The 20,215-nt window shown below is 32.7% G+C and overlaps 1 protein-coding gene across 1 annotated transcript in view; it reads right to left on the bottom strand.

Annotated features, from left to right (window-relative positions):
* The window catches only part of LOC111086888 (neural cell adhesion molecule 1-like), a gene marked incomplete at its 3' end in the record, with an annotated part of 164,186 nt that extends 148,417 nt beyond the window's left edge, over positions 1-15,769 (bottom strand). The window contains exon 1 of the mRNA XM_022391574.1: positions 15,692-15,769. The remainder of the gene's footprint in view (positions 1-15,691) is intronic.
* Between the last annotated feature and the right edge of the window lie 4,446 nt (positions 15,770-20,215).

A 20,215-nucleotide genomic window follows, 5' to 3' on the forward strand; every position in this document is an offset into this window, starting at 1 on the left:
GCTGTGCCACTGGGGTGCAGAATGAATGGATACGCGTAATTTGTATTTACACGTTAAATGTGTAATAAAAGTATTTCTAAAATGTATGTAAAATTTGTATTAAATTCTACTTTTTCCTAAAAACTTTAAGTAAGAAGTAATTACAAAAATTGTGGTAAATAACTTACAAATCTTTGTAATATTTTCTGAGTTATGTAAGTTCCTTTACCAATTTTTAACATTCAAAGCATTGGACTTTCCCCCCTTAACGCTTATGATTTTTATGAGTGATACAGCTAAGACAGTTCTGACCTTTAACCTTCCTTTTTTTCCTGATATCCAAGATCAAGAAGATAAAATTTTAATTGAGATAAATTATACCATTACCCACTGAATAAATAAATCTGTCATGAGTTTAAAACCATTCGACTTAACTTGTTATTGTTGTTTTTTTTTGTTGTTGTTTGGCATCTAATATTAACAACAGAAGGCCGAATACAAGACTACGAAGGAAATTACGTTCTGGTAAATCGCGTTTTTGTCTCGTAAAGTATTCTGTATCTGTATTTTTACTTTTATTCCAAAGCTAATAAGGCCTATCTGTCGCTGACTATAATTTCAAACTACTGACCAGAGGGTAAGCAGCCACTCAATAGCACTCTTCCACCACAATCCACACTAAGAGATTAACTGTCACTCAAGAGCTAGGAATAATTTGTGGTAACATAAATTTCGGAGTTTGAAGTGAAATGATAGTTTTAAATATAATAAGCTTAATGTAATGCAACTATTTATTAAATTTTCGGAGAGATAGCTATTTTCTTACAATAAAACTTCCAATTTGTTTGAGAGATAATACCAATCTCGTTTCTTTGACAGTTTACACGATCACTATTGTCACATATGAATTACTGTTATCTGCTTATGTACTAGTTTTCTGGGAGTTCTGCTTCTACGATAAAATAATGTGCCCTCAACATTATCCTAGAGAATCGTCTACTTTACTTGGTAATCTCCTGAACAAAAATAGCAAATAGAGTTTCTCTGAAAAGGATGTAAGCTTTTATGTTTCATAAAGACGTTAGGTTTGTTTTAAAATGGACGGGTGTGTGAATGTTTGACGACAAAGGGACGTGAGCTCTCAAGCAATGTGGACTATGATCCTTATCTATAGGTTTTCTTAGACATGAAGTAGAGATAACCTCAGTAAGAGATTAATTAAAAAAGCATTCTTTCTGTCAGCTTTGATTAGTAGAATATTGTTACAAATTCGACCATCGAACTGCTTAGGTTGTGTCCAAAGCCATTTCTTTTTAATCTAACATGTGGCTAAAGTTCAATCACATTATTCTCTATTAATCTAACACACGTTTCCATTGAGAAAAAATGATGTCACTTTGTTATTGCCTATTTACAAAGAGAAAATTGGTTATTATTACCATTTTTAGCGTGGTCTGTATTTCTCTCATACACAAAAGATGTTTGCAAGTTAATATTCCCTACTCCTTTTAAATATAAGAAAATCTCAATAAACATCAACAGAAAATGTACAAAACTTATATAAAAAGGATATTTTTAAGTGGAATTTCTAGATAAAATGATAACTATTACTGTGGTATTTGCCAAAATCATTGTTTTGTAGAATTTTTAAACAAATCTATCCTTACTTTATCAAAGCATAAATCTCTTCAGGAACTATAAGCACTTTTCAAGCAGAATTGTACCATTCTTATCATCAAAATTATTACAAATCTAAAACTCTTCTGATTCCTAAATAATTTTATAATCGCATCTTTCATTGTTACTGAAATATTTGCATTGTCAAGATAAACTTGAAACATAACAAACATATGGCTAATTTTCAATGGGAACAATAATTCCTTGACGAACTCTGCAATTATAATCATGGATCTGAAATAATGCGGAAATCAAAGTGTAATGTATAATCTGTAATCTTAGACATAATATATAATATTTCATTAACACATTGACATAAACTGCGTTAGCTTTAAGTTCCGTTTCTTTTTTGTTTCAATAAAAACACCCTCCTGTGCTCCAGGACTTATGACTCTAAAAATCGCGTTTTGATACTTGTGGTGGGCAGAGCATATATAGCTAGCTAATTGTGTAACTTCGTACATAGCAGCAAACAAACAATCAATAAAAACCCGCAGGCCTAACTGGTATGTATTTAAACGATTGTGAAATATTCACCACTATACTTGAACAATCCATTTGAAAATGAAATACATTCCATGTAATTCCTCCTACATATGTTTCATAAAACGCCCTCGTTAAATCGACAATTTGTACAGTTGATGCTGCATCTAAATGTTCTTAATTATTTACCTTCAACAACAGTTTTGTATATAAATGATAACAAATTATTGTACTAGTTTCATTAGTTTATAGCTTACAATTTTTGGCCATATTGACTGTGTAAGTGTATTATATATATGTATTTAAACAGGGTGTTCCAGAAATAACTTCTCTATTTGGAACATTAATAAAACCATTATTGTTAAGCGTAAGTAGCTAAAACTTTGTATGCTCTACAATTTAGACATGAGAGGTATAATAATATCAAAATTAATGTAATATGTTTATTTTCATTAATTAATTACCAATGATGACTAACTAGTTGTGTGCAGTTATGAAATACTATAAACATGAAAAGTATGCAGCTCTGATAATACTTAAACTTATAGATCAACCACACGGAATATGATGATGCTGACGATCACCAATGGAAGTCATATTGAAGATTTATCATAAAATTATTATGTTAAAGATATTTCTATAATAATCAATGAATTATAATTCATTTTAATTGTACCATAAATCCCGGAGTAAAATTAGTACGTATCCAAAGTTTAATTTATTAGCGCTTTGTAATAATGGTTTATTAAATGGTTTCTTAAACATCCTGTATTTGTATACATTTCTCACTGTTCATTGATTATTTTAAGTCGAGAGCCACACGGACAGAGTTGTTAAAATGTAGTTTTGCAGATATTTTAATTTGTAACGTGGCTTACATTTGTTGCTATCATATGAACGATGTTTTATTAGATAAAATTCTGTGTAACATGTTATACCTTTGTCATGAGGAGCAACACTAATTTCAAAACGTTTTTCTGAGTAAAACAAAAAGTAGATTGCAAAGAAGACCAGGTGTGAGTTTGGGTTTAATAATTTAAAAATTGTATACGGTTATGTTTTCAGTTTCTTATCTAGTACATTCATTAGGCTTTGATGTTTTGTTTAAAGTACTCAAACTCGGGGAACTCTACAGCGTCAATTGAGCTGGTTTAAAGGAAAAAAACGTTCAAGAAAAGATATCCAGTGGGAGGTACGAAGTTTAAACTCATTTTAGATAGTCAGTTTATACATCTGACATGGAATAATAAAGTGAACTTGAAAAATAGTTGATTAAGAATCAAAATTAGTAAAGACACCGAAATTGTTTTTGTTCTTCAGTTTCCTATTTAGTCGTGAAAGTAAAAATGTACAGAAACATAAAGCTTTTTTAACATGAAAAGGAAAAATTAATATTTTAGAATGTTTAACAAAGTTAACTTTTCCTCAATATCAACTTCTGAAAGGAAAAAAAAACATATCCTATATGAAAGAGATACCTTGCAAGTTTAAACTGCAAAAATTTAAAACATTATAACAAGCAAATTTTTCATTAACAAATCTGTAATAGTCAAAGTGATGTATCATTTTTATTATATTTTCTTTCTTTTTTAAAACTATTTTTATTCCAAATTTTACACGGACTTATTTACTTTCTCCATCAATATACTGAGGCCTTTTTATTGTGTTAGATAAAGAAACTGCACTTCTTTCAAGACGATGTAAAATTTGGAAATAATGTGTATGTTAGCGTGCTGGACTATAGATCTATGGGTCCAACAATCGCGTCGCATTGCAGCAAAAACAAATAATAATGATAAATATCAATCTGCAATTAAAGACCATGGGTGTGTTATAAAAAGTTAACGATGAGTGCTAGTGATTAGCTGCCTCCCTTCTATCAGTCTAGAAATAAATACGTCTGGAGCAGGTAGCTATGCGCGAATGTTTGAAAATAAATAAATGCCATCTGTCTACGGACTTCTATCTACTGTCTACTTAAAATGAACCTTTTAAAACCACACTTTTGTTAAACAATCTGTTCGAGTGTGTGGGTTTTCTGCATTTTATTACTTTTACTATCTGGCTATGTACAGATATATTTCATTCGATATTGTCATTTTATAAGTTAATATCTTGTTCTTTGTCTCGGTTGATAGATCTGCCATCATGTTGGTGATTTTTTTGTTGAACTAAGACTTTTTCTTTTTCAATGTTTTGCTGAGTGCAAATTGTTTGGCTCATACATGAGAAGAGTTAAAATAAAAGGTTCATATGTTGGAACACTTATATATACTGTATCAAAATAGACTTGTATTTTAAGGTATTGTTCTTGTTCGACAGATTTGACTTTAGCTACGAGGGCATTTACTTGACTGGATGTTTAAAATGAGAACTTGACGTTATAAAATTAAAAACTAAAAACCCGCTATCCACTAAACTTTGACTTTCGTTTTGACTTTTACAAACAGGATTTTATAGATTATGACTTTTTTGCATCAATATTTCCATAACAATTATGTCTGTCTATGCAGTTTGTTACTGAAAATTATATAAGTTTGTGACTGTGCGCGAGCCTCACTATGCCATTAAATACTTTTTCGGCCGATTTTAAAGAAAACGCACTTTCAGAACTGTCAAGCAAATACTAAAGTGAATACGCAAAATAACAAGTGAAGTGAATTTACCAAGCTGGCCAGTTTCTGAATCTGGAGTGAGGAGAGGCTACCAAGACATACCCGAATCGGACAAGAATAACAAGAATTATGATTTACCATACTTTCAATTCAGAAAAAGGATCGCACCGCGGCCCTATAATCCAGTTATACGTATATCACTGACTATTACAAATTATATATGCAGGAGAGAAACTCCTCAACTCATACCAATTTATACAAGCGTCTGTGTTACCCTTTCAGATTTATTCGCCCTCCCAAGAAGTTCACACAAATATAAGTCCAAATTGATACAAGCTTCTAGCCATTGTCATATGCAACGTTTATCTAAATAAAAGAATTGGCATGTGTTTACGACCTCTCAACCTCTGGTTTAACGAGAATATCATAATTACATGCAGAACACGTCCAAGAAAATTGAGAAAAACTACCTTAATATAGAGACAGGTATATTCTACAACAGGGGTAAAAGACTAATATATATTTAACTTAAACTACGACCCTTACCTTCCCTGCCTCAGAGTTTGTTAAACTCAACACTAAATTTAAACATTAGTAACCATATCTGCTAAGTTAACTATAAGTGTTAAAGTGCTGTAATAATTTCATTGTTATGACTCGCCAGACGTCATTAAACCTATACAAAGACATCGAAGAGAACCACAAAAACTAAAAAAAAACAGTAAAAGTAGTCCGTAGGTGGGACAACAGTAATTCTATGGACTTACACCAGCAGATAGCTTAATGTGGCTTTGCTCTAAGACAAGGAACACAAACAGCAAAAATAAATAAAATTATAATAAAATAATTTCAAAATAGAATCAAAATGAAAGTGCAGTGAAATTAAAAGCACGATTTAAAAAAAAGAAAATGAGCATTAAATTACGAAAAACACTTATCACACCAGCCAATGAGTACAAATAAGATAAAATTATACAAAACAACATGAGGCAAATTACATATTTATACACAAAAATCATAATTTGAACTTTACCTAAGAAAATAACATTAAAATCTAATGCATGAAAGTCAAGGTTACAATAACAAATTGAAAGTAATTAAAATCAGAGTTAAACCATGAAATAGATATTATTCAAGATTCAGCATATTACAACAGATACAAATAAACAAAATTAAGGTATTATAAACCCTAAGGAAGTATATATAAATCTAAAATCCTAAAACAATCATAGTACACATGAAACAAAGCCAACATAAAATTGAAGGCTATACAGACTTTAATAATTTGCTGATATTGATATGGACTTCAGCTACTTTTACATTTAAACCATTCTTCCATACGACTTGATGGCCTTACCAGGGTCGGTTACTGGCTTATCTTCACATGTAGTTGGCCATAGTGGACATTATTCCCTCAAAAGTTTATAAGGCATAAAAAGACATCTGGATGATGGGTTTTACACAATGATACTTCACGCCAATAAAATGCATTTTCGACGCATTAGACAGAAGTCCCTTATTAGGTAGTTCATCATAATCCTTTGATGAGTATAATAAATTATCAGGAACTACACAAGATTCTTGGTTCCATTAACAAGTAAGGACTGAAAACTAGATGTGAGCTCAACATGTAATAAATTCAAAACTCAGCTGGCGAAGTAAAGTTAAATAATTATATCACAAACCAATCCTTTCTTTGAAGATATCATGTGAATAAGGATGAAGCACGTGACCAGTGCATTCATCAATATCATTCTATAATAATTTGTTCCACAACTTCCTCAACTAGATTCCTGACTGGTGTTGGCCATGGCTACAGTTACTAGTCAGCGAATTCAGCTATCTCACATTTAGATGAGTTATTTCCCCATTGTCTGGTTATTGTAGAAAGAAATATTGTTTCCAATGGGGAAGAGTGGGTGAAATTAGGCCAACTACTTTGCAATCGGTGACAAATAGCGTTTATCTTCAAGGAAATTTAACAACTCATAAGGAGGTTTCTGAAAATAGTTTAATATATGCTAACCAAATATATTTGATGTCCAAACTACTCAAAAACAACAATTACATTATATTTTCCTTCATATTAAATGAACAGTGGTCACATAACCTATCAACATCTCAGCTACAAAAAGTTAAAACTATTCCTTTACATCAATGAAAAGAATGGATCCACAGTGTTTTTTTTCATATGATATAGTAACTCTGTGTTTTACTTTTAGTAAAATCCACATGCTCATGAATATTTGAATGTGAGTATAAACCTGATGTATCATTTCCTTGCATACAGAATATACAGCCCATGCAGTGTTTATTTCTCAAATGTTGTCTAAGCTGATCAATGCAGTTTTCACCAGATGTACCACATCTTAATACTACAAGTCAAAATATTTTATTAATATGAAACTTTGTACATCCTTATATATCATATTTGTGTATATAATTAAGTACACAGGAAGTGTTTCAAATGCATAATGAATAACATACTTATAAAATGTCGCACATTAACTTTCAGTACAGTGGCCTATTCTGCTATAAACATCGGTCCACATCACAGTTAAGTACCTCGACTGCAAAATGCGCTCATGTACCAACAGTCCAACGTATGTGCACAAAGGATCACATAGAAATTACTTTCACTAACATAACACGGGATTCATCCCAAACCACAATTTTCATTCATCTAAGGGTTGTGAAAAACCAGGTACTCCAGGTAAATACAAATAAGTAAGAAAATATCTAGCAACATTATAAACATTTGGCCTATTCTGAACTACACAGTCTATATTAAATTATCATGCTATTTTAGAGCACAACTATCTTACTGAACTGCACAAATACACAACACAAAGTTGTATAAATATGTATGCGAGATTGCAAGTTCACTTTGGAAATTTATATAATCTCATATCCAGTAACAGTCGCCAGAAACCTTCACCTGAGTTGTTGCAAAGCCACATTGAAACTATAACAAGTTTTTCAGAATTTTCAGTCATGATCAATAATTACCAAAAATTGATTTCCCTAAGATTTTATCTAAGAATCTCAACTGTACTACCCGTGTATGGTCTTCTCCACAAACCTTCTGCTACAACTTCTATAAACAGATTAAACTCTTACTGCCCAATAGCTTGAGAAGTAAAGTGTCACACTACAGTTACCAGCTAGATATCCTAACTGTAAAATAATTAAGTGGCTGTCACATGATGTGCTGCATATAAACCTTATTATGAAACTCTAACACTACTTGTTAGCTTGGAAAGCAACAAACACCTCTTTCATTCATTCATTGATTTTTCATAAACTGACCAACTTAACTAGTCATGCAGTTAATCCCAGCCATAATGAATGGGAGGTTGTTTTTCTCATCTTAGACAATCATCAGAGCAAAATAAATATTTTTTTCACTATCATTTTCTCATGTCACTCTTCAGAAACAGCCAGAAGTATACTATGAACATGTTTTTCCTTATCAGCTGAGATGAGATAAATCGTATAACCTAGCATTTTCTTCAGTAGAGCCAACCTGATCTTCCACCTTTGATTCCTAGAGTAACCAGTTTCTTAACTTATCAGTGATGTATAGTTTAAGCTTGTCTACGTTGTTGAAGCATCTATGCAGACCACACAACTTCTATAACTCATAATTAACTTCATTTCGCTGTCAACAAACGAAATGCAGACCAAGATAACCAGTACCGTGCTGTTTGTGCACTACAGGCACTTCCAACAACCATATCCAATCATAAAGCTCAGACATTTTTCCGGCTCTATTTTGACATTCATCCACTTTACCCATTTGCTTTCACATGAATTCACACACACACATCCACTATTGCAGAAACATCCATTCCGTATACCTTAGTGGACACTGTATTACTTCTGTACTGAATGAAAGGCCATATACCATATTCACAGAGAATTGTGCTTCTTTCCTAACCATAAAGAGAGTTTGAGAGCAAGAAACAGTTGTTCAAGTTGTGTCATACACCATCATGAAATATTTCAATCAGTTTGGCTAATGTTAACAAACTTTAAGCCTAACCATAAAGAGAGTTTGAGAGCAAGAAACAGTTGTTCAAGTTGTGTCATACACCATCATGAAATATTTCAATCAGTTTGGCTAATGTTAACAAACTTTAAGCATATGTTTGACAGTCTGTACCAACCATTACATCAAACCATCAGACTGAGAATAATATGTTGAAGTGTGCATTTTCATCACACCTAACATTTTACACAACTTCAAAAGCAACTAGCTATTGAAGATAGCTCCTTGGTCTTTGTGGATTTCCCTAGGTTCCCTCATGTTATATTCATTGTTGAGCCAAAACATATTAAATAGATTGCACTAATATGTCAGCTAATGGATAAGCTTTAACCCACTTGGTGATGTAATCAATAACAATGAAGACATGCCATTTTCAGTTTGTGACCGAGGACCAACTATATACAGAACACTTCACTCCATATAGGAACCTACTACTCTTGTTTGAGTTTCACTGGTATGACCAGGTTTCCTCTGGGCAGTACACTGAGTATAGTGGCCAAATAACTGCTCAATATGCTTCCATGAATGCAGCAAGACACATTTACTACTCCACGATGCCCTTCAGTCTTTGCGTTATGCAAAATCTGAATTACTTCCTGTTTTAGAACACATAACAGGTTGACTACCATATTTTTGTGGTTCATAACAATTCTACATTCACACCTGACTAAACAAGTGTTATGTATTGTATGCATCAGTACTCCTTGCCTGTTTATGATGAGTTCATGGTACTTTACTGCATAACATATATAACCAAAGATACGTCTTGGTTCTTCAGATGCTATTCTCAAAGTTCCTAATTGGTCATCTATCCAAACATAGAGCTCACACATCGTATATGGGTGATAGTCACTAATTTTGCATTGGTTTAATGATTACACCAAATGCAAAATGTAAATCTTACAGATCGACAGAATAACCTTTTGGCATTTCTGTGCTTTTGACCTGGATGATATTGAATAAAACTTTGTTTCATTTAAGGTGAGTGTGCTCCAAGGATTGTATTGTATCTTAACATTCCAATGTACACACATACCGCGTGTCAACCTTAGACAAGGCAGAAAATTGTGCAGCTATATCGAATATAATGGCCACAAAACATCAACAACATAAGACAAGACCGAGAAAGCTGCTTGTTTCTTGTTTTTAGAAGATAAGAGCTAGTTCTGGACTAATTTAATTTTGCAGCATCAATGAACACCAACTATTAGACAAAGAAACCACACTTCCACATGAATGTTCACAAATTTTCCTTGTTTTTAATTTCAAGCTTACTTTCTTGATGCACTGGAATACTATTCTTGGATTCTCAGGTGGAGGTTGAAACATAAGACCAAATACAAGTAGGTTATTCACATAGATGAGACTGCCTTCTCTTTGAAACCCTCTCAAAGTAAGCTAATTAGGCTTTCAAAGGAGGCAAGTGAATTACCCTGACTAAATGACGTAACACAGAATTATTACAACCCTTTTCAAATACTAAAACCAATCATAAACTTACTTTTTTGATCAGTTCAACTTGTTATTCTCCAGAAGCTAGACCTAGTTTATTGAACAAATGATCACCACCTTCCAGTGCACTCAATCTTTATTTGTGCATGGTAAAGGAAATGTGTCAATACACTTGACCGTGTTCACCCATTTGAAATTAATGCAGAATATTGACCTTCTTTCCTTTTTTTTCTAATAATTACCAGAAATTATACAAACATTCACTCAGTTTCAGTGAGAGCTATATCTCTGCTTCTCCGGGAAAGCTGTTTTACTACATGTGCATCAGCTGTATGTGTGTGATAACGTGTGATTGTTGTTTAACCTAATCAGTTATCTGTTTTTACAAGCACATTGGCAAACTCCCTAAGCAATTATGCACAGTTCTTGACTAGAGACTTCAGATACTCTAGAAGCTATGCATTCTTTTTCAGACTCTACACAGTGATTACAACAATAGATATTTGACAAGTGTATATCACTTCTAAGAACTGAGTAGACAAATGATACAGAGTAGTGGTTGTACAACACCGATGCCCAGATAGATCACTGACTGAGCAAGTGCAGACTGCTTTCCACACAGTTTGTTTGTTTATTTTGAAGCAAAGCCACATTGGACTATCTGTTGTGTCCACTGTGGGGAATTGAACCCCGGTTTTAAGCATTATAAATCCGTAGACTTATCGCTGTTCCACCAAGGTACTTCCAGACAGAAAACATTGTGGTTCATGTATAGTTTTATTCATTGCAACATATTGTGAAAATGTGTTAGTGGCACATCATAGAATATCACTCGTACATAACATTCTTTTCAAAGTGCACACATACACACAAACCACAGTTTTCTGCCCCAATATGACTAGCTCTAGATAGTTTTGTTATAGATATGCAGTTAAACCTTTCACTAGCAGAACTAGTGGAATTTGCACAATAGATCTGTCACTAAGATACCAATATCTAAACCCAGATCAGAGGAAACATGAGCAATTGTCAAGACAAAGTTATTGATGTGCCACTTCATTTATCTCTGACTTGAAATAATTTGTCATAATAAAGATTGTGTTAACCAGCCAAAGTGGTGGTTTTCCAAGACAAGATAAAGAAAGGTTCTGGTTGCTCTAATATCCACTAAAAACTGAGAATTATGTCCATGTATCACTATCAACACACACCACATGACACCAAGTCCTTGGTTCTACAAACCAGACACTGTTAGTGTCTGTTAGTTTAACCTAGTCAATGCTACATCAGCAGTTGCTTGTCATGAACTTTTCTGCATCTCTTGTGTTGCTGGTCTGATAGGTATATATTGTTGGTCTTGTTCAGTAATAGGATATGAACAGTTCTACAACTTGTGTTCAAGTGGCATGCCACATGTAAAGGAAACACTCCTTCCCTTCAAGCCAATGACACTTTTGTATGTGCAATTACAACTGCATTTGTGGTAAACCCATGGCGACTGGGCAATGAAAACAATGATGACCCATTAAGAACCACAACTGTTGTACCATGATGTCTTACAGCATGTGATACAGTGAAATTGATAAAGAAACAGATAATTTCTTTTCCGAGTCTTAAGCACCATTACAGAACTTGAAGACTGCCTTAGAATTGGGTCTACAGGTGCTAATGCTGCGGGTTTCTTTCGTTGCTTCAGCACATGGTTTGATATGCCAAACTCAAACCATGTTTTCCCTAATACTCCATGGAAGACAAGATGTTTCTCAGACCTATGTAGTGTTGTGTGGGTTTTGCTTTGTTAATCCCTCTATAAACTTGTCACTAAATATCTCATTATGATTTATAGATTAACACTTCCTTGGCATACAATCGCTTAAATTGTTCACGAAAGCTGGCAATTTTTTATGAGGCTCCCATTTTCGAGTTATGAGCTGAGGCCTTTAGGATTGTTCTGTTTTCCGAAAGGTCGCACAACCCTTGACAATCGTGTCGCAGTTGTCCCTATTTCTTCGTCTAAGTGCTCTAAAGTATTAAGTATGGAATAATATATATTCAACATCTGGCATAGCATTGCTTGTGTCTGAGGCCATGAATTTCAAGCAAAGACTTGCTCGAAACATTTAAAAAAATCTTGCTTATTAAGAGATACACGCTAAATTAACGAATATTGTGAAGTTTTTAAACAGTTATTTGTGTGATAATATATTCATTTTTGTACAACGTTTCATCTCTAACAGTAAAACATGATCAAATACTCTAAACGTTGTATGGGATCATATCTCACTGTTAGAGATAAAACGTTGTACAGAAATAAATCTATTATCCCACAAATTTATAAACTTCATATTTGAAGAAACTGTCTCACATCACCTCCATAATTAAATGATAGTTTAGAAAGGGATTGCTATACAACTGAGAGGATGTGCACTTTCACTGGAAGTCCTTGTCTTCTTCCAAATGTCGGGAAATGCATAAATATTCACGTATGTGACATCCTCAAAGTAACATCATAATGAGATGACTTCGTGCCTGTTAAAATTTACAATCCTTGCTCTTATTATGACAAAGCGTATTATACAACCCTTCATCATTACATCCCACATTGTTCTTGACCATCAGCCACAGAATTGGACCATCTTCAGCATGCCTTGCTGGCCTTAAAACTCCTTACTGAATCCTAATCCTGCTGGAGCATAGTAATATGCAACCTGCTCCAATCGATGGTGTTGCATTGAAACATACCAAACTGCACCCAGCATGTGCATCTCAAGACCATTCTCAGCCATGGGTGACTCAATCCATGTGTACCATAAATATGTTTAAGTCATTCAATCTTCTCGACACCATCATTACCTATCACTGCAGCCCTGTGTCCCAGATCATGATAATTTATCATTTATGGTTGTGTCGTAGGTGCCAGGGATAATCCAGTGAAGCATCTATCAACCTCAAGGTCCTGATAACGGATTGAAAAGGTGGACATTGCTCTCAAAAAACATTCTAGATCTAAGCGAGTGCTTCTCACAGTACTTGCCGTATTCTTGAATTGGGTTCTTACTTTAGTCATAACCTCGTATTCTGCTTCAGTAATTTTTAAGTGGTGTTAGACAGTGCACTTCAATGATTTATTAATTTGTAGTGCCATTGAGTCAAACAGAAAAAGAAGCACAGTCAAAATAAATGCAGATTCAGGACTGGTTATCCAGAGAATAAATTGAACATGGCCGAACTAATAATCTATCAAAGTAACAGGCTTCTCGTTTATAGATTGGCTATACTGGTTGCTGGGGTGGATAGAGGCTTCCCAGACATGTCCTCGCGAGACTAGGACAACAAGAATCACGATATGGCATGATTCAAATCAAAGAGTTCTATTGCTTAATATTCCAAAACTACACGTGTCGCCAAATATTCCAAATAACACATACAAGAGGAAAGTCCTCAACGGAAATGATATTGATATGTTACATTAAAATAACATATACTTCGGTAAAATATCTCATTATAACCAAAATCTAAGGTCTATTTCTGTTTGTGAAACTTAGTCGTGTAAGAAGATTTTCAATTTTAATACACTTGGAACCTATAGTAACAATAATAATATGATAAAGATATCACATAAATAAAATGCTTAGACTTACTGTAACATATTAACACAGGAGTCGGTTATTTGAGAATTAATGATGTTTCATTTTAATTAATTGTTGATTCTTCTCATTTTCCTCATTTTGTCTTGTGGCTCAATAGTAAGTTTGAGAGATTATAACACTAAAATTCTTAGTGCGATCCATACGGTGAGTACAGTACATATAGATCATTCATATCTTTGAACAAAACAGATATAAGCTTTATATATATATATATATACCTCCATATGTGTGTTTTATATACTAAATTGGATTAAAGTGAAACAAATACGGGGATCAATATATGGTCTGTTTGAGACTTCTGCAGGAAATAAGCAAGACCTCGAGAAATGCCAAAAAATCACACAATCATATATTCAAAAATACATAAATATAAAAATACTAATCGAGATCTGAAATGAATGTACAATGATGATATTAGGTATAAAACATTCGCCTGAAATCTGTGGATCATAAATGATCAATACAGTATGTATTTATAAACGTTAGTTTAAATGTCTTCCGACCTAGGCCTAACTAAGTAATGTTACAGATAGAACACTTTACATGCGTACAAACATACAGTATGGTCCATAATTATGTTCTAAAAAGAAAATAAAGCAATTGTTTTTCTTTTTTCCAAATGAGCCAGGTTAAAAACAGGAATACGCTGCGAAACCAGCTAAGATACATAGAAAATATCAGTCAACGCATTTAATATTTGAATACTTTCATTCATGAAATTAGTTAAATTTGAAAATAAATACATGCTGTAGTATATAATTGCCCTAGGTTGTAATCACGCAAAAGTCTGTACAAATATATGTGACATGTTGGTACTAAACAAGTAAACATCTAAGGCAAACACTTTTAAATAACCAAATATTTGCCTTCTCGAGTATTGTTTCGTAAGAGATAAATATTGTACTAACACTTTACGAAAGTACTTGAACTTTCTCAACATGTGACAAAAGTGCTGCATCCTCGAAAGAAATGGATGGCTAATCAATACTGTGATTGCTAATGAATACTGTGATGGCTAATCAATACTGTGATGGCTAATAAATACTGTGATGGCTAATCAATACTGTGATGGCTAATCAATACTGTGATGGCTAATCAATACTGTGATGGCTAATCAATATTGTGATGGCTAATCAATACTGTGATTGCTAATAAATACTGTGATGGCTAATCAATACTGTGATGGCTAATCAATACTGTGATGGCTAATAAATACTGTGATGGCTAATCAATACTGTGATGGCTAATCAATATTGTGATACCTCGGTTGATATTACGAATAATCAGTTTTGTTTTTGTAAAAATTACAAACATTTAAGCTAAAAAATTTTTATCTTTGGTTTTTGAATTGCATCCTCTTGTTAATACGAATAATAAAAACATGACGCACAAACTATGAAACCTATTGACTTTTGTTTCTCGGTACAATAAAAAGGTGTTTCATTTGCAAGTTATAATTTTCATTCATTTTGTTCAGGGTAGATTTTTATAACTACTGAATGTGTTTTTCGTTAATATTAAATGAGGCGTTGATTTATCGACTCCGTTACAAGCAAAATCATTACATTAATCGCCTGTAGAAAATATTAAAACTTCAACATTTTTTTCTTATGTTTCACCACAGGCAAAACTTTAAAAATGTCGTGGAAGAAAGACAAATGAAGTATAAACATTTCTATGCAGAAAATACATTATTTATGGGGAGTGAAGTCGATGCGCCTTGAAATTATTCATGGGGAATAAATGTTCCCTGAATTGAACTGTATTCAAGCAGTATCACTTACCAAATGGTTGCTCGTTATTTGCTGGTCTTTGTTTGAGCCATATTGAAGTAGTCTTAGACCACAGAAGACAAAAACATAAAATAGTATTTCCCAACTCCGTGAAGCTACTTGTTAAAACCATAATAGTTTGATTAAGTAGCCAACAGTCAGAATCTGAAAAAAATTGTAAATATACATTCAACTGATATATGTAGTTCAATCAAAATGATGTTCACGAAATTAGGTTGGGTAGCATCATGCACAAACACGTCCACGGATCACAAGAGCATGCTTAATACACACTCAGACACACACTTGACTACAAGTGGTAGAAAGCAGAGCCAGTTTCAGCATACAGCTTCACCACACGACTTCCCCGCTTGTTCTGGTGAGATACAAACCTGTATCTTAACTTCCATTGATTACTCTCAGTCGACGTCAGATGGCAGCAGCAATAAACTGAAGTGAAACAAAACTGCGTAAGCGCATATATATATATACACGTGTATTTACAAATAGATGCAACTGTATGCTTTGAATGAAGAACGCCCAAAACGAGAAAAATTCTAACAGTCTTAGGCCATCCTATCATTCTTGTCATTTGCTTACGTTAATAAGAAAAACAGACTGCAAACGTAAAAGCCCCTTATCAACATACTTTTAAAGATCATTTCTGAAAATATTTTATTCAAATTAATTCTTATGAATTTATTTTACAAATATAATTTATTTTTCTATTATAAACCATGATGAAAAAGAATAAAAATGTTTATGTTAATTAATATGTTCTTGCAATTTATAAGTATAATAAAGTATACAGTTTATTCTATAGATAGAGAAGTACGCTGTTTTTCACGAAAGGCTTGATAATGTATTACCAAGTTTTTAGAGGCCACAGAGAGTACTTCATAATAATATGAATCTTACTGGTCTCTAGGTAACATTCACACTGTTGTCTATCACGTAAAGATTATTGTGATACTTAACATCACTTTAGAGATTTTTAGTTTCTAACCTCGACCACTTCTGTAATTAAAAAGTCAAATTTATTTACATTTATAGAGTATTAAATATAGTTGATACTGAAATATGAAATCTTGTCACAACTTTTCACATGGAATATCTTTGCCAGTCCAAACTTTGATTTCTACACGTTTGTCATGCAGCGTTTCAATTCTGGGAGCTCTGACACTTTACTAATATTGGGTTCTCTTCTTCTTCATGGGGTTTTAATCCATATTGTGGACCAGAAGGGGTCAGGTTCAGTAAAGTTGTGTATAACATGACTTCCTGAAGTTGGATATGTTTTATACTAGTGTGACATTTTCTGATTGGTTGTGTTGATACTTAACTGTACTTTAGTGCAGTACATCTTCGCATGAAACCCTTTTTCTTCATCGTTTCCATAATTATTTCTAATGCTGTATATACAAGCTTTTTCGCATCTTCTTTATGTACAACAGATATCAACCAAAATGGTATGTATGAGATTTAATCTACCTATACAAGAAGTACTTTTTAATAATGGTCACTCTTCTGTTTTCGAAAATAAAAAAATAATATATTTAACTTCCCGTTTTAGAGCGTTTATTCAATTTAACCTGTTTATCTCCTCTCTGTCTTTGTTTTTCGTTATTAGGATATATTTCGGCATCGTTTGGATTTCTGGTATGACTAGTTTCGTTCTTGAAACATTCGACGACTTTTCTAACCAAATTTAAACTGTTGCTTTAAGTTCTTTATTTTTTTTTACAAACATAAAATCGTTCAGTTCCAAGCAGTTTACGTAAGCCGTCATTACTAAATATTTGTGATAAAATATCACTTTTCTGCAAAATTCCGCATTTACTCATCCGTTAAGAGTAAGGTTATTTGGGTAAATTTTTTTATCGGTGGTACTTTTCACTTTTCAGAACAATTTGTTTAGTTTTCTAAAGGAATTTGATGTTTTAGCTTGACCTATATCTTACTATCTTACTTCAGCATTCATCGTGGTTTATGAAATATATATAGAGCAAGCTAGATTAAAATACGTTCTGTTTGATATAATGGAACGCAACAACTGAATATCAGTAAATAAATAAATAAACTTTACCTTTATCATTCAGTCAAGAAGTCTAACAACAGCTCATTATTAAAGTAAAATTGTCATATTTATTAGAGGAGCTATTTAAATTATCATTTTATTCTAGTGTCTCTGTATTCCCTAAGTAAAGTATACTATATTATTTGTTTATTGTTACTTTATTTTTAATTTAATTTTTTTATTATTATACTCTTATTATAGAGATTGCTTTGCATTGTTAGCTTAATATATGTGTTTTGGACTAACTTAAATGTTCTAAGCTGGCCAACCGTCATGAGATATTATTGGGATTACGGCCACAAATATCATCAAGAGCGAAAGTGCTCAACTGATGAAACAATGCATTCTAGTATTTATAAGAATAAACTAAGAAAACTATATTTAATTAACTATATTGGTTGTCAGGTTGATTTTTGGTTTCTCTCTCTGTACATAGCTTGCTCTGGTCGGATATTAATATTAATTGTATTTTATATTATAATATTAATTATACAAAACTTTAGTTTCGGTGTGATGAATTTGAAGTTACTGTCTTTCAAGACTAGCTTGACGTTATTCATGATACTTACTCATAATTTAATGTTTCTTAGAGATGTTAAAATAGTTAAGAAATTTCATGTATCGTTTGTTTCCTATATTAACTGAGGAACAAACCGCTATCTTTTTCAAGACAGTTTAAAACATTTCAGTTTATTAGAAACACTAAGTGGTTACAAATAGAAACTTATAATTAAAATTCTTATACCTTGAAATTTACCTGTTCTAGGGGAAATAAGTTTCATTAGGGGCAGATTGAGAATCATAAACTTTATTCAAGAAAGTTTGGAAATGGAAAAGGGTCTTCCAAAAATGGACATATTTTTTGTTCAATATAATTTCCGTTATCAAACCTACCACTACATGAAGCTACAGCAAGTATAATCATTTTTGGATAGTGTTTATTGATCTTCGCTTTTAACTGGAGGTTAGATATGAGGGGTTGTCTTTTCTTTTTGAAAAGTAGTTTCTCATTTCTTTGTATGTAGAATGAGAACCAGAACTCGAGCGCTTTCGAATAGTTCAGTATTCTTCTTCAGGAGAAGAAAGGGTTATGTTTAATGAATGTAATGAAATATATAGGTTCGGATGTCGATGTCACGTAAACTCTAGCATATTTTATTGTGACTGAACATATACTAAATTCTTGGAAGCAAGTGATTCACCACCAAAACAGTGTCGATGAAGTGGTTCTAACTGTGATTGAGGTGAGAGACATATCATCACTGATCAATCATACACGTATTGAATTTAAGCTTGTCATGTGGACGTTCGACTTGGCTCAGTATTTAACAAATGTTTTCTGAACATTTATTGGGTTATAAAGAGTGTAATACTATTTGTGGATATTTGCCTATCAAACAGATGTCATTGACATTAATAAAAATAGTTGTATCTTGAATATCAAAACTCTGAATGTTCCTTACTTTATTTGGCCAGTGTGTGATTTCGTATTTTCAAGGGGTTTCATAACATTTGTTTGTCGTAATTTTCTTTAATTTACGTTTCTCAATAGTCAGCATAGCTCTGTTCTTAATCACATATGTAAGTTTAACTGTACTCTCAGATTTTAGAACTACTTAACATTTATTTATAATTCTCTTGTTTAAAATTCCTCAGTTCCTTATATAATTTTCTATCCTACATTTCTCAGTAAATTATCTAATTCCCTATTCTGCACTTATTAATGAGATATGAAAACCTATTCCACCACTCTAAGCATTAATTTTAATTATTAGCTAACACTTCGCTCCTAGTGGCTCTGTGGTAAGTCTGACGGCATATAACGCTAAAAACCTAGTTTCGATACCCGTGGTTGGCAGAATATAAATAGCTCATTGTATAGCTTTATGCTTAACAACAAAAACTAAAACTTTACAGACAGTTGTGAAACTCCATTTCAGTCTACTTAGCAATTATAATTCTTATCTAACATTTCTTAGAGAGTTGAGAAACCCTGTCTCTATCTACACCTTAATGACAATTTTAGCTGATACTTGATAGAAAGTTGGAAACCTTATCTCACTCTACTTAATAATTATAATTCATGGCTAATACTTCTTAAAGAGTTGTGAAACCCTACTTCACACTACTCAATAATTATAATTTTTAGCTAATACTTCTTAGAGAGTTGTGAAACCCTACCTCACACTACTCAATAATTATAATTTTTAAGAGGTCGGAAACTTTATCTCACGCTCCGCAGTAATTATAATTATTAGCTAACACTTCTCAAAGAGTTTCAAACCCTATCTCATTGTACTCATTAATTATAATTCTAAAGTAATATTTTCAAACAGTTATATGCCCATGTGTTTTGGTGGAATTTAATAATGGAAGTTGTAAGTTAAGGAAATACAGTTTTGACCTGATCTAAAGGCTCACTTAAACACCTCATAACCTTATAATCACGAAGAGAGAAA

This window comes from Limulus polyphemus, unplaced genomic scaffold (assembly GCF_000517525.1).
Source record: "Limulus polyphemus unplaced genomic scaffold, Limulus_polyphemus-2.1.2 Scaffold1522, whole genome shotgun sequence".
NCBI classification, from domain to species: Eukaryota; Metazoa; Arthropoda; class Merostomata; order Xiphosura; family Limulidae; genus Limulus; species Limulus polyphemus.